Source organism: Bos javanicus, chromosome 6 (genome assembly GCF_032452875.1).
Source record: "Bos javanicus breed banteng chromosome 6, ARS-OSU_banteng_1.0, whole genome shotgun sequence".
NCBI lineage: Eukaryota > Metazoa > Chordata > Mammalia > Artiodactyla > Bovidae > Bos > Bos javanicus.
This window is the reverse complement of record NC_083873.1, coordinates 106,187,362-106,204,337: the sequence shown is the minus strand read 5'-3', so window position 1 is coordinate 106,204,337 and position 16,976 is coordinate 106,187,362. Positions and strand designations below refer to the sequence as shown.

Sequence of the window (16,976 nt, the reverse complement as noted above, 5' to 3'; positions counted from 1 at the left end):
TTGAAGGGTAGAACATAGACACAGAGTTTGTGAGCCAGTTTCAACACTGCAAATGAAAGCAGCATGCCTTGGGAGGATAAAGCAATAAGATAATACGATGTTTGTCATAGTTTTGGCCATATACATTTGTCAAATGTTTAGCCATATAGAAAAACAGTCACATAAAAACTAGCTTCCCTCCAGACAAGGAAAATAAATGTTATTGTCCATATCATTCAGGAGATAAAGAGATGAATGTATATTTTATTTAAGAGCCAGCCAGCAAAAGTAGCATTAGGAAAAAAAACAATGTTTATATAATAATTCAATGTAGGTTTCCCTCTAATAGTTGAACATCAATTCTTTGGGAAGCTTATGCATTGGAGGCCAATTTAGCCTACAAAATATTATATTTTTATTATAGAATCTTATACTACTTCATGATCATACGCCAAATCATATTTGATATCAATTGAGCAAAAGATGAGTGGTGCCAGTGGTAAAGAATCTGCCTGCCAATCCAAGACATGCAAGAGAGGCAGGTCCCTAGGTTGGGAAGAAGATCCCATGGAGGATGAAATGGTAATCCATTCCAGTATTCATGCCTGGCAAATCTCATGGACAGAGGAGCCTAGCAGGTTACAGTCCATGTGGCTGCAAAGAGTTGAACGTGACTAAGCAGGCACACAAGAACATACACACACTCAAGAGCAAAAGATGAACATGGATGTCGCACGCTCCATGGGTGTTCACCCTACATCTTAAAAGGAGTAAGCTATGAGAGCACTTGTTATAACGTTGAGGTCCTTGTTTTCCCCCTGTGCATTTACCCTCCAACAACCTAATGCTTCGTTTCACCAAATGTTCATGAACTTCAGGTAACAGATGGATACGGAAAATGCTTTAGCTGCTCTAAAAAGGAGTTCTGGAGTTATTCTCAGGATATAGTTTTTTGTCTTTAAATCAAGAGTATTTAAACTCTTTAAGAACAAAAAAAAGAAAAGAAAAAATCAGGATATGTGAAAAAAGAGTGGGTAAGCATCATACCAGCTGGCACACTCAGGCCTTCAGTTGTTAAATAAGCTTGTGGGAATCCTTTTCGTCTCTAAAATGACAACCATTCCTGCTGGGTAAAATTAAATGTGTTAAGGCACCAAAGCCTACTGGACCCTTCATGTGTCTGTACCTGCAAACTTTTGCTACATCCAGGTCAGTGAAGTGGGGAAAATGCAGCGTAGCTTCACTTACTCAAAAGTAGCTTCCAACAGTTCACTTCACATTTCACCTGAAACACAAAGTCATTGACAGAATAATGCCTTCCGCCTCCAAAGGCCTCTGTGTTCTAATCCCCGAAACCTGTGTGCATGTTATATAGCAAGGCAGCAAGGGACTTTACAGATGTGGTTAGATGAGGATTTTGAGATGAAGCGAGTTTAGTGCATTGGACAGGTGGGACCAGGATAATCACAGGTGTCCTTATAAGAGAAAGGAAAGAGCGTCAAGGTCAGGGAAAGAGATGTGACTATGGAAGCAGAGGTTGGAGGGATAGAGGCCGCAAGTCAAGGAATGTTGGCAACCACTAAAAACTGCAAAGAGTAACCATACTGCAACCTTGCTGACACCTGATTTTAAGCCAGTGAAAGCTATTTCTGACTTCTTACAGCTAGAATTCTAAGACAACATTTTTGTGTTGTCTGAAGCTGCTATATGGTGATTTGTTAAACCAGCGATAGGAAATTGTCTTTTATGGAAAAACATATGAGTAAAACTATTATTTTAAGTATTTCATACAAGTAATTCTTTTCTTGTTTGGAGACAAAAAAAAATAAATTTTAGAATTTGGTTAAATCACATTATAGTTGCTAATAAGTACTTCAAAGAAGTAACTACAAAAAAAAAAAAATCACCTCTTGATGAGGGTTAAAGAGGATATAAAAATGGTGGCTTAAAACTCAACCTTCAAAAAATAAGAGCATGTCATTTGGTCCCATCACTTCATGGCAAATTGTTGTTGTTGAGTCGCTTAGCCATGTCCAACTCTGTGATCCCATGAACTGCTGTGACCCCATGAACTGCAGCTCACCAGGCTTCCCTGACCTTCATCATCTCCAAGAACTTACTCAAATTTAAGTCTATTGAGTCGGTGATGCCATCCAACCATCTCATCCTCTGTCGTCCCCTCCTCCTGCTTTCAATCTTTCCCAGATCAATGTCTTTTCCAGTGAGTCAGCTCTTCACATCAGGTGGCCAAAGTATTGGAGATTCAGCTTAAGCATCAGTCCTTCCAGTGAATATTCAGTGTTGATTTCCTTTATGATTGACTGGTTGATCTCCTTGCAGTCCAAGGGACTCTCAAGAGTCTTCTCCAACACCATAGTTCAAAAGCATCAGTTCTTCGGTGCAGTGCTGAAGCTGAAGCTCCATACTTTGGCTACCTGATCTGAAGAGCTGACTCATTATAAAAGACTCTGATGCTGGGAAAGAGCAAAGGCAGGAGGAGAAGGGGATGACAGAGGATGAGATGGTTGGATGGCATCACCGACTCATTGGACACGAGTTTAAGCACACTCTGGGAGATAGTGAAGGATAAGGAAGCCTGGAGTGCTGCAGTCCATGGGGTCACAAAGAGTCAGACATGATTTAATGATTGAAGAACAACAGTAAGAACTACATAAAATACGATGAAGTGGTTTATGAAAATAAGGTATTTTCAGTAAAGAATTTATGTGTTACATTTTATAAGATTAAGGTATGTAAGAAAGAAATTTGTCTTAGTTTCTCAATCAGCAATAATATTCTGTGTGCATGCATGCTCAGTCACTTCAGTCATGTCTGACTCTTTGCCACCCTACGGACTGTAGCCCACCAGGCTCCTCTGTCCATGGTATTCTCCAGACAAGAATACTTGAGTGGGTTGCCATGACCTCCTCCAGAGGATCTTCCTGATCCAGGGATAGAACCTGCATCTCTTATGTCTCCTGCATTGGCAGACAGGTTCTTTACCACTAGCGCCACCTGAGAACTCCAATAATATTTTACTTTCATGTAAAATTGAGATATGAATTATATATTTCTTTTATATAAGTATTGGCAAGCTCAAAGAAGAATACTATGCATTCATAGTTTTTTTTTTTATTTTGCAGTAAATAATTAGTCTACATTTTTCTCCTCCACTCTATTGATCAACAGGGTCAAGAGCTGTTTTATTTTTTTCTTAAAAGGGAATTGTGAATTTCAGAAACTTTAACCATGACCTCATCAATTTAGTTGTTTCGAAAAAACATTGATTGTGTGAGAGATGTCAAAAGAGTTTTACTTTCAAAAATAAAAAGACAAATTCAATTTGGTACTTGACCTTAAGCATATTGTTTTCTATTAGCAGTGAGAAGACATATGCATAGAAAACATTGTTGACAATTGAATATATATGGTTTGTAATACCAAGAGAATTTATGTGTACTTTGAAATGTTAATAATAAGCATTTGAAGAAGTGTCATATGCTACTTGATTATATTATTTTTAATCTTTTACTAGATTATTTCATTTTTTCCCATGGTAAACATCCTCCCCTAAAAATAGAAAGAATATAAAATTCTTGCAACATATTTTCTGTTTATTGGGTATCAAGATTGTTTCAAACAGTAAATATGATTCTGGTAACTTGCCATGAAATTCACTGGCATCAGTGTTCCTTTTCCTATCTTTTTTCTTGTAAATGCAATTATTTTTTTTCCTGAGAAACAGAAAAAAAATGTCAATGCATAAGTTTGCTAGCCTTCTGAAAATTTTAATCAGAACTCAGTGTTAAGTTGAACAAAATTAAACTAAAATATCCTCTATAACTTATTACAAGTGATTTGAACATACCTTCTTACATCAAGTCTGATTTTTTAATATGTTAAATAGATTCTCTATTACATAGGTTGGCTGGCAACTCATCAAACATTTACTAGAATTGTTATAATGACATTTTCATACAAAAGATCACATAATCAACCCAGGAGCTCTTGCCATGTTTACCTGAAAGGAAGATGATGACTTTTTTCCAAGTAATTTAACTTTGAAACTTGGGGGATTGATGTTTCCTGGACAAAAGGGCTTATATTTCATACACTGGCATCATATCACAGTGAATAAAAGTGAGACAGGGTGATTTTTTTAATTTTTAGCTTGATGAAGAATCACAGAGTATGTCTCAAGGCCCTAGTTATTGAAATGGCAATGGAGGTATTCTTTGTGCCTGAGAGGATATGATTGATGAATTTATGGAATTAGGGATCTAGAGGTAAGCACAATAGATTTAGATTGGAATATTTAGGAGAAACCATTCAGGAAAATAATGAAGGAATATCAGGTCTGGGCTAGATATTGAGTCTCTCTGTGTTTGGATCATCCAAATCTGGACTCCTGTTTTTTTGTGGGTCCAAGACTCATTGATTTCAAGTCTCTTACTATGGTGGACATTAAAGAGATTATCTATAGGAGAATATTAGTGATGTAAATATCTGGGCCACAAAGCAGTGGGAAAATTAAAGAAGGCTCACAGATACAATGACCAGTGCTTGAGCAGGAAACTGACCTTCTAAAGGAGTACAGCTCAAGGTGAGGAAACCCCATAGAGTCCTCCTGAAGGAGCACTGAAACAGAAAGGGAAAATCAAGAAAATAAAAATGCTGCTTTAAGCATGGAGCATTTAAAGATCAAGAAAGACTGTATCTTGAGGAACACAGGATAGAGGCATTGGAGCGCTTGGAATTCCAGGAAATACACATTTGAGAAACATCAACACCTTCACTTCAGCAATCCACCAGGGGTGTTTTGAGTCCCAGCTTTAACAAATGTGGGTCTGGGCAATAACCTTTCCCAGAAAGTAGATTTCACAGGCCTAAGAGAAGATAGCCTAGAAAGTGTATTAAAAAGCAGAGACATCACTTTGCCAACAAAGGTCTGTCTAGTCAAAGCTATGGTTTTTCCAGTAGTCATGTATGGATGTGAGAGATGAACCATAAAGAAGACTGAGCACCAAATAGTTGATGCATTTGAACTGTGCTTCTGGAGAAGATTCTTGAGAGTCCTTTTGACTACAAGGAGATTAACCAGTCAAGCATAAAGGAAATCAACCCTGAATATTCACTGGAAGGACCGATGCTGAAGCTCCAATACTTTAGCCACCTGATGGGAAGAGCCAACTCATTGGAAAAGACCCCGATGCTGGCAAAGATAGAAGGCAGGAGAAGAAGGGATGACAGAAGAGGAGATGGTTGGATGGCATCACTGACTCAATGGACATGAGTTTTAGGAGACTCCAGGAGATGGTGAAGGACTAGGAAGCCTGGCATGCTGCAGTTCATGGGGTCACAAAGGAATCGGACATGACTGAGCAACTGAACAATAAAGAGAAAGTATGTGAGGTCATGACCACAAACTTATTGTCAGAGCTAGGAATGCTTGCTTAAGGGAGAATAGCCTTGTTGTCACTCAAACGAATCGCCAGTCCAGGTTCGATGCATGAAACAGGATGCTTGGGGCTGGTGCACTGGGATGACCAGAGGGATGGTATGGGGAGGAAAGTGGGAAGGGGGTTCAGGATGGGGAACACGTGTATACCCGTGGCAGATTCATGTTGATATATGGCAAAACCAATACAATATTGTAATTAGCCTCCAATTAAAATAAATAAATTTATATTAAAAAATAATAAAACACACATACACATTAAAAAAAAAGAAGCTCACACAGAGCAGTTCTGGGTTTCAGAAACAAGAAACTCAAAGGGCAAATGGAAAATAAGATGCTTTGAATAAGTCAGTAGGAAATAAAAGGCATTTCAATCAAGCCTGTTGATAGGAGTTGGCACCATGTAAATTTCTAAACTTTGAAGAATAATTGCCAACACTTATCAAGTGCTTGCTGTGGGTTGATCACTGCTCTGTTTCACAGGGATCAGCTCATTTAATTCTCACAACATTCTGATAAAGTGAGAGGCATTTTTAATATTTTTTCTACAGATGGAGAAATTCAGACCCTGAGAGCAAGTAACTTGCCCAAAGTCACACAGAAAATAAGAGGAAGAGCTGAGATACAGGCCCACAGGGTCTGGCTTCAAAGACAGCACTCTAATTACCATATATAAGACAAGGAAAGAATGAGTCCACAACAGAGGAGGGAGTTTTCCTGCCCTGCTATGAGATATGCAAGGTGTCATGTTAAAATCTATCAAGAGAAATCTTTCCCTAAGTAAGCTACATATTCTAGAAAACACATAAGCTGACATCTTCAAAGACTGAAAAGAAGGTGTTCTTCTGGGGGTGTATGACCAACCCTATATCTTATTCATCCTCTCCCTACCCTCTTCCCATCCCAAGGTGGTCATGGAGCATCATTCCAACCAATGAGATTCAAGCAGAAAAATTCTGGTTGCAACTTCCAAGAAAGCTCTCAATTGCCTTACAGAAAGTGAAACTCACCTAGTGTGGCTTTTCATGCATAGCCCTGTTTTCTTCTTCCTTACTGGAACTCAAGTGTGATGTCCAGAGGGATAGCAGCTTTCCAGGGACCATAAGGAGAACCACTAGCTTAGGATAGCTCTACAAGAGTAGAAGATTATGAGCCCTTGACAGCATCAGCCAGCATCTTCCCCAGCCCTAGACTGGACACCTGTGGATCTCTTGTAGGGAGACAAATAAACCACAATCACTTAAAAGGTAAAAAGAAAAAAAAAATTCAGATAATTCTTTTGAGCAGTTTATACGGATCATTCTCTTCATCTTTCAAGTCTATCAAAATGTTTAATAACCACCATACCCAAGGGAATAAATCCTTAATTCCAGTCACTTCTCAGTGGTCTCTTGAATCTTAGCTCCCTCCTGCTGTGTACATGTGTGATGGTGTTCATTTCTGTTTTGCTTTTTGGATCCCTGCTATTTGTGGGCATTTGCACTGTTGCCAGTTTTTACTATTATGAACATTTCCCAGCTACAGCACCCACCTTCTCATGGCTGCACTTGAGCTAAATATTACCTCCTTCCTCCTACTCTGGCCCCACTTATTTTAAAGGCTTCTATGACTCCATCTATAATCTATAAAAATATTTTTGATGAAAAGATACTCAATTTAAAATGATCACATTAATCACTCTTATTTGAGAAGGTGCAGTCTATTAGATGACTTTAAAATAAAAACTTTCCTACTACAAGCTTAAGAAAAAAAGGTTTTATTTTGTTTCTACGTTTTTAAACTTTTTACTTTTTTTTTTTTTTTTAAATCTTCCAATTTTATTTTATTTTTAAACTGTACATAATTGTATTAGTTTTGCCTCATATCAAAATGAATCTGCCACAGGTATACATGTGTTCCCCATCCCGAACCTCCTCCCTCCTCCCTCCCCACACCATCCCTCCGGGCCGTCCCAGTGCACCAGCCCCAAGCATCCAGCATCATGCATCGAACCTGGACTGGCAACTCGTTTCCTACATGATATTTTACATGTTTCATTGCCATTCTCCCAAATCTTCCCACCTCTCCCTCTCCCACAGAGTCCATAAGACTGTTCTATACATCAGTGTCTCTTTGTTGTCTCGTACACCGGGTTATTGTTACCATCTTCTAAATTCCATATATATGCGTTAGAATACTGTATTTATGTTTTTCCTTCTGGCTTACTTCACTCTGTATAATGGCTCCAGTTTCATCCACCTCATTAGAACTGATTCAAAAGTATTCTTTTTAATGGCTGAGTAATACTCCATTGTGTATATGTACCACTGCTTTCTTATCCATTCATCTACTGATGGACATCTAGGTTGCTTCCATGTCTTGGCTATTATAAACAGTGCTGCGATGAACATTGGGGTACACGTGTCTCTTTCCTTCTGGTTTCCTCAGTGTATGCCCAGCAGTGGGGTTGCTGGATCATAAGGCAGTTCTATTTCCAGTTTTTAAGGAATCTCCACACTGTTCTCCATAGTGGCTGTACTAGTTTGCATTCCCACCAACAGTGTAAGGGTTCCCTTTTCTCCACACCCTCTCCAGCATTTATTATTTGTAGACTTTTGATCGCAGCCATTCTGACTGGTGTGAAATGGTACCTCATAGTGGTTTTGATTTGCATTTCTCTGATAATGAGTGATGCTGAGCATCTTTTCATGTGTTTGTTAGCCATCTGTATGTCTTTTTTGGAGAAATGCCTATTTAGTTCTTTGGCCCATTTTTGATTGGGTCGTTTATTTTCTGGAGTTGAGCTGTAGGAGTTGCTTGTATATTTTTGAGATTAGTTTGTCGGTTGCTTCATTTGCTATTATTTTCTCCCATTCTGAAGGCTGTCTTTTCACTTGCTAATAGTTTCCTTTGATGTGCAGAAGCTTTTAAGTTTAATTAGGTCCCATTTGTTTATTTTTGCTTTTATTTCCAATATTCTGGGAGTGGTCATGAGATCCTGCTGTGATGTATGTCGGAGAGTGTTTTGCCTATGTTCTCCTCTAGGAGTTTTATAGTTTCTGGTCTTACGTTTAGATCTTTAATCCATTTTGAGTTTATTTTTGTGTATGGTGTTAGAAAGTGGTCCAGTTTCATTCTTTTACAAGTGGATGACCAGATTTCCCAGCACCACTTGTTAAAGAGATTGTCTTTAATCCATTGTATATTCTTGCCTCCTTTGTCGAATGGACAAATTCTTAGAAAAGTACAACTTTCCAAACTGGACCAGGAAGAAATAGAAAATCTTAACAGACCCATCACAAGCATGGAAATTGAAACTGTAATCAAAAATCTTCCAGTAAACAAAAGCCCCGGTCAGACGGCTTCACAGCTGAATTCTACCAAAAATTTAAGAAGAGCTAACACCTATCCTGCTCAAACTCTTCCAGAAAATTGCAGAGGAAGGTAAACTTCCAAACTCATTCTATGAGGCCACCATCACCCTAATACCAAAACCTGACAAAGATCCCACAAAAAAAGAAAACTACAGGCCAATATCACTGATGAACATAGATGCAAAAATCCTTAACAAAATTCTAGCAATCAGAATCCAACAACACATTAAAAAGATCATACACCATGATCAAGTGGGCTTTATCCCAGGGATGCAAGGATTCTTCAATATCCGCAAATCAATCAATGTAATACACCACATTAACAAATTGAAAAATAAAAACCATATGATTATCTCAATAGATGCAGAGAAAGCCTTTGACAAAATTCAACATCCATTTATGATAAAAACTCTCCAGAAAGCAGGAATAGAAGGAACATACCTCAACATAATAAAAGCTATATATGACAAACCCACTGCAAACATTATCCTCAATGGTGAAAAATTGAAAGCATTTCCTCTAAAGTCAGGAACAAGACAAGGGTGCCCACTTTCACCATTACTATTCAACATAGTTTTGGAAGTTTTGGCCACAGCAATCAGAGCAGAAAAAGAAATAAAGGAATCCAAATTGGAAAAGAAGAAGTAAAACTCTCACTATTTGCAGACGACATGATCCTCTACATAGAAAACCCTAAAGAGTCCACCAGAAAATTACTAGAAATAATCAATGACTACAGTAAAGTTGCAGGATATAAAATCAACACACAGAAATCCCTTGCATTCCTATACACTAATAATGAGAAAACAGAAAGAGAAATTAAGAAACAATTCCATTCACCATTGCAACAGAAAGAATAAAATACTTAGGAATATATCTACCTAAAGAAACTAAAGACCTATATGAAAACTATAAAACACTGGTGAAAGAAATCAAAGAGGACACTAATAGATGGAGAAATATACCATGTTCATGGATTGGAAGAATCAATATAGTGAAAATGAGTATACTACCCAAAGCAATTTATAGATTCAACGCAATCCCTATCAAGCTACCAACAGTATTCTTCACAGAGCTAGAACAAATAATTTCACAATTTGTATGGAAATACAAAAAACCTCGAATAGCCAAAGCGATCTTGAGAAAGAATGGAACTGGAGGAATCAACCTACCTGACTTCAGGCTCTACTACAAAGCCACAGTTATCAAGACAGTATGGTACTGGCACAAAGACAGAAATATTGATCAATGGAATAAAATAGAAAGCCCAGAGATAAACCCACGCACATATGGACAACTTTTTACTTTTTACTTTTTCATGTATAGGTTTTGATTCACCTGGAATTGGTTTTTGTGTGGTGGAGTTAATTTCATCTTTTGTTTGATTTGACCAATGTTGTGTCTATGACATTCAGTGAAAAATCTGTCTTTTCATCATTAATCTACACTACCATGTCTGCCATACTTAAAGCCTCTGAATCTATGTGGGTGTCTAAGTTTTCTGTCATGGTCTGTTTACTTATAATCCACAGTCCTTGTATCGGTAATCCAGAATCTTAAGTCCTTAAACTCCTTAAGTTTTATAATCAGGTGCAACAAGTAGTCACTTCATTCTCCCCTTGGAGAACCACCAATAGGCACAGCCTTTGCAATCCCCATATAATTTTCTAGAATCATCTCATTATGTTAAAACATAATTGTGATTTTGGTTTATATAACATAAGATATATACACAGTGTAGATTCTTTATCCTTGTGCATAATATATGTTTTTGAAGTTTTCCTAGATCTAAAAGATATCCTATACTGCAGAACTGGGTGCCATCCCCAGGTTGGGAAGATTCCCTGGAGAAGGGAATGGCTACCCACTCCAGTATTCTGGCCTGGAGAATTCCATGGACTCTATAGTCCATGGTGTCGAAAAGAGTCAGCCACAGTTGAGTGACTTCCATTTCCACTTCAAAGACATCCTATGTCAGATCAGACAGCAAAGAATCTGCCTGCGACGTGGGAGACCTGGGTTCGATCCTGAGTCAGGAAGATCCCCTGGAGGAGGGCATAGGAACCCACTCCAGTATTCTTGCCTGGAGAATCCCCATGCACAGAGGAGCCTGGTGGGCTACAGTCCATGGGGTCGCAAAGAGTAGGATATGACTGAGTGACTAAAACACACAAATCTTTAGAATATTTGAATACTGTTCTGTAACTTTCTCTTTAAAGGATTGGTATGACTTTTGTTGTGTTTATTGTTAGGTAATTATGCTTTTATACTGTTGCAAGCTTTTTAATTTGACTTCAGTTTGTATTAGTATATAAAAACAATTGATTTTTTTTATAGATTTTGTATCCAGCAGCTGTGCTAAATTCTTCTTAATTCTAATATCGCAGCTATAGTTTCTTTTAATATTTGTAGCAATCTATTGCTGCATAATAAATTATCCCCCAAATCTAGCAGTCAAAAGCAATAATTATAATTTATTATTGTTCATGCTTTCAGTGGGTCAGTAATTCATATGGGGTACAGCAGAGAAAGATGTCTCTCCTCCACCTTGTTCCTAGATGGACACCAAGAGTTGGAAACATCTATTTCTGCTTTATTGACTATGCCAAAGCCTTTGACTGTGTGGATCACAATAAACTGTGGAAAATTCTGAAAGAGATGGGAATACCAGACCACCTGACCTGCCTCTTGAGAAACCTATATGCAGGTAAGGAAGCAACAGTTAGAACTGGACATGAAACAACAGACTGGTTCCAAATAGGAAAAGGAGTGCATCAAGCCTGTATATTGTCACCCTGCTTATTTAACTTATACACAGAGTACATCATGAGAAACACTGGGCTGGCGGAAGCACAAGCTGAAATCAAGATTGCCAGGAGAAAAATCAATAACCTCAGATATGCAGATGACACCACCCTTATGGCAGAAAATGAAGAGGAACTAAAAAGCCTCTTGATGAAAGTGAAAGAGGAGAGTGAAAAAGTTGGCTTAAAGCTCAACATTCAGAAAACGAAGATCATGGCATCGGGTCCCATCACTTCATGGGAAATAGATGGAGAAACAGTGGAAATAGGGGCAGACTTTATTTTTCTGGGCTCCAAAATCACTGCAGATGGTGATTGCAGCCATGAAATTAAAAGACGCTTACTCTTTGGAAGGAAAGTTATGACCAACCTAGATAGCATATTGAAGAGCAGAGACATTACTTTGCCAACAAAGGTCCATCTAGTCAAGGCTATGGTTTTTCCAGTGGTCATGTATGGATGTGAGAGTTGGACTGTGAAGAAAGCTGAGCACCAAAGAATTGATGCTTTTGAACTATGGTTCTGGAGAAGACTCTTGAGAGTCCCTTGGACTGCAAGGAGATCCAACCAGTCCATCCTAAAGGAGATCAGTCCTGGGTGTTCATTGGAAGGGCTGACGCTAAAGCTTAAACTCCAATACTTCGGCCACCTCATGCAAAGAGTTGACTCATTTGAAAAGACCCTGATGCTCGGAGGGATTGGGGGCAGGAAGAGAAGGGGACAACAGAGGATGAGATGGTTGGATGGCATCACCAACTCGATGGACATGAGTTTGAGTGAACTCTGGGAGTTGGTGATGGACAAGGAGGCCTGGCGTGCTGCGATTCATGGGGTTGCAAAGAGTCGGACATGACTGAGCGACTGAACTGAACTGAATTGAACTGAAAGTCTTATTCACTTCCCAGCAATTAATGCTGACTCTTAGTTAAGACCTTAGCTGAGGCTATCAGCTGAAACATCCACATGAGGTCTCTCCTTGTGTCTTGGACTTCCTCCCAATATAGTGGTTGGGCACCAAAATAAGTGTCCTGAGAGACAGAGAACCATAGCACTATTTCTCCTGGACTCTGTTGATCTGGGTAGTCACAAATCACCTCCCAGATTCAAGGAAAGGGAGCATAGATGCCACCTCTCTCTTGGAGGAGTGTCAATCACTTGCTAAGCAGCTTTATATGCAGCATCATTAGTGAGGCTGCATTGGCATATACAACTAGCCACAGTATTATAGACATAGAGACATTATCTGCAAATTATGACTTTCTTTTACTTCTGCTTTATTGACTATACAAAAGCCTTTTTACTGCATAGATCAGAACAAACTGTGGAAAATTCTCAAAGAGATCAGAATACCAGAGCACCTGACCTGCCTCTTGAGAAACCTGTATGCAGGTCAGGAAGCAACAGTTAGAACTGGACATGGAAAAATGGACTGGTTCAAAATTAGGAAAGGGGTCTGTCAAGGTTGTTTATTGTCACCCTGCTTATTTAACTTATATCCAAAGTACATCATGCGAAATGAAGGGCTGGATGACGCTCAAGGTGGAATCAAGATTGCTGGGAGAAATATCTATAACCTCAGATATGCAGATGACACCACTGTTATGGCAGAAAGTGAAGAGGAACTAAAGAGCCTCTTGATGAAGGTGAAAGAGGAGAGTGAAAAGGCTGACTTAAAACAATATCAAAAAACTAAGGTCATGGTATCCGGTCCCATCACTTCACGGAAAATAGATGGGGAAACAATGGACACAGTGACAGATTTTATTTTCTTGGGCTACAAAATCACCATTGATCGTGACTGCAGCCATGAAATTAAAAGACACTTGCTTCTTGGAAGAAAAGCTATGACAAACCGAGGCAGCATATTAAAAAGCAGAGACATCACTTGGCCAACAAAGGTCCCTCTAGTCAAAGCTATGGTTTTTCCAGTAGTCATGTATGGATGTGAGAGTTGGACTATAAAGCAGGCTCAGTACCAAAGAACTGATGCTTTGGAATTGTAGTGCAGGAGGAGACTCTTGAGGGTCCCTTGGACTGCAAGGAGATCCAAGCAGTCAATCCCAAAGGAAATCAACCCGGAATATTCATTGGAAAGAGATGCTGAAACTGAAGCTCCAATACTTTGGCCACTCAGTGGGAAGAGCCAACTGATTGAAAAAGACTCTGATGCTTGGAAAGATTGAGGCAGGAGGAAAAGGGGACAACAGAGGGTACGATGGTTGGATGGCATCATCAACTCAATGGACATAAATTTGAGCAAGCTCCAGGAAATAGTGAAGGACAGGGAAGTGTGGCATACTGCAGTCTATGGGGTTGCAAAGAGCTATACATGACTTAATGACTGAACAACTAGGAAAACTAGGCAAAGGACAACAATCCTGCTTCTTACTATCCCAGTGAAATCTGAGTGAGCCCGCCTAGTATGCTGGCCTCTCCTATGAGTGGGAGGAATTATTCCCATATTTACTTTCCAAGCAGAAGTCATCCATGTGACAACCTATAGGGGTAGGATGGGATGCAAGGTAGGAGGTAGGTTCAAGAGAGAAGGAACATATGCTTACCTATGGCTGATTCATGTTGATATATGTCAGTAACCAACATAATACTGTAAAGCAATTATCCTCCAATTAAAAATAAATAAAAAAAATTTTTAAAGCTAGTGCTTAATGCTATCTTTGACCTTCCCAACTGGTTCTATTTCCTGCCTCCTAAGACTTTGGAGAAGTTGTAGCAATGCAAGGAATTTCATTCAGTGAGCTTTTGGCAAAGGACAATGGCAGGGTTTTACTTTTGGATGAGGCAGATTCACAAAGGCCAACTCTCTTTGCTAAGGGAGTCGAGGAAACTTCGGGACACAGGTGCCAAATTCCACACAGAACTGATCCTGGAAATGAATATATTGAATCAAAAAATACCAGAGCTGATGGGAACTTAGGTTATTATCCACCTCTTCCGAAAAACAGCCGTGGCCTCTGGCAAAGTTGGACACTAGTTAAAATGGCAAGAGCAGATTCTAACCAGTACTATAGCATTGCAACAGGGGGAACAGTCCAGTATAGTCAAAAAGAATGCTCAGCAGAGCCTGGCTAAAATTTGTTCAGGAGAGAATCTTTTGCCACATCTAAGGATCAAACACCTGGCCCAAGGTCACTCTTGGAAATAAGAGAAAGAAAATAAGGGAAGAAACTGGAGCAAGACCTTAATTTCCTGACTTGCACTAACTGGTATCATTTTCTGGGCATAAAGTATACACTTACAAAGATTACTTACCCATCGTCATAACCAGCCCCAAATCTACGCCAGCTACGCATGTAAGCCATTCCAGCTAAAACAAAATAATAATATGCATCCTCTCTTCACTCACTCAGATGAAAGTGACATATGGAGCAGGCTCCTTCTCAGCACACGATCCATAATTCACAGAGAAGTGCTGCCTACTTCCTCATTAGCTAAATTGTATTCATTGCAGAAATCAGCTTTTGGTAGCACTATCGATCAGCAGGAAGTACGATGGAAAAAAAAAATTAACACAACTTGAAAACTCGAGTCTCTGGGGTGCGGCTTACCATCTGGGAATGACTTATTAGAAAAGAAGAAGGAAACACTGTCCATGTAGTATTTTCCCATTTTTACATGTGCAGCCAGTCCTCATTAATCTGAGCCCCCAAACAGGGAGTTTGTGGTAGTTCAGAGGTGACATCTGTGATATTAATATTCTACCTAAGACATTGAACTTGGGACCTTACAGTTTCTAGTGCAAATCAAGTATGTTTTCATCCACTTCTTTCATGGTTTTCATACATGTTCATGTAGATAATATCTACAATGCAAACAGTGGGCAAAATGAATGTATTTAAGTTCTTTTTAGAAAATTCTCACATTTCTGTTGCTTTGGTAATTTTATCCTCCTTTTCTCATTTTTAATTGACACCACTTTATATGATAAGCACAATTTCCTTTTTATTGTATGCCATTTTACCTCAAAAAGACCCTTTCTGCCTAAGTAGAAGATATATGTTTTTAAATATATGTTTAACGTAAAAATGCAATAAAATAAGGGTTTTAGGCATAGTACTTTCCTCTGAGAAAGTCACAGAAACAAATTATGTAAAGCACTTGTTATTGAAGATCCACGTTATCTTTCCTTTTGTGTGTCTCCAATAATTGAATAATTAGCACTCTGCAAGTAAATTGAAATGAAATTACACTCTCCTAAATCCAAGTTATTTTTAATAAATTCCTGTTTACTTGCAATTTCAAAATAATTTGTATTTCACTCTATTTTTTTTAAATCCATTCACTCCTTCAGATGAATCATAAATGGGTTGACTAGAGATGTAAACTGTTTCTAAAGAATATGAATTGACCTAGATAATTGAGTGAGAATCTGAAATTAATGGGAGAGAGGATCTATCATGAGGCTGGAACAATAGTAGGAGGTAATAACATGTAATGATTCATTCTTTTCATTCACACTTCTGTGTCTGTTATAAATTTCCATTTTGTTGCGAAGTGATTTCAAGTTAAAGCTAATCATCAACTGGATATCAATGCTTTTATTGTGGCAAACATATGATAAATACCTCCTTATCAATGTACTATGTTGGTGGAAACCCAAAGAGAAATCGGAACCAGACTCCTACCATCTGAAGGACTTGTTCTAGTTGGAAGGGGATATAGAAAATAGACACATGGCAATATATGTTTCCTGCAGTTACTATAACAAGCTTCCACAAACTGGGCGGCTTCAAACAACAGAAATGTATTCTCTCATGGTTCCAGGGGCCAGAAGTTCAAATCAAGCTATCAGCAGGGCTATTGTCTGTCCAGAGGCCTTATGGGAGAATCCCCTTTGCCTCTTCCAACTTCTTTTGGTTCCTGGACATCCTTGGTGATCGCTGACTTGTAACAGCATCTCTTCAGTCTCTGCCTCCATCTGCACATGGTACTCTTCCCTGGGTCCAGATATGTCTTATAAGAATACCAGCCCCCAGATTTAAAACCCACTTTAATCTAGTATGCTTTCATATTAATTTAATTACATTTTCGAAGACCCTATTTCCAAATAAAGTCACATTCTGAAGTCCTGAGTAAGTGTGGATTTTGGAGGATGGGGGAACACTAGTTAACCTACTACAGGTAGTAAAAACTCCACTGAGAAAAGAGAGGTATGACCTGAGTTGAACTGTGAACCCGCATAAGTTCAGAACAAGATGGAATAGAAGTCAGGGTACCAGGCATCAAGGAAAACAGGACAATACATGTTTTACTGCTGGGTCCAGGCTGCCTGCTCATCTCCACACCCTGTCTCTTTTCCAGCCGAAAAAACACTGACTTTGTTCACACAGAATTTCTTACCTCTCCTGGGACATATGGTAATCT

General features: G+C 38.9%; 1 long non-coding RNA gene across 7 annotated transcripts in view; it reads right to left on the bottom strand.

Moving 5' to 3' along the window:
- Positions 1–16,976, bottom strand: part of LOC133249853 (uncharacterized) — a 65,340-nt gene that overhangs the window by 26,605 nt on the left and 21,759 nt on the right. For 3 of the 7 annotated variants that reach the window (XR_009737122.1, XR_009737121.1, XR_009737127.1), the window contains 2 exons: positions 6,448–6,647; positions 3,573–3,713 (listed from right to left, as the gene is read on the bottom strand). This is a non-coding gene — a long non-coding RNA (uncharacterized LOC133249853). Of the gene's footprint in view, positions 1–1,165; positions 1,265–3,572; positions 3,714–4,559; positions 4,618–6,447; positions 6,648–16,976 lie in introns of those variants that run through there. The other 4 variants (XR_009737123.1, XR_009737125.1, XR_009737124.1 and 1 more) reach the window with 3 other exon arrangements.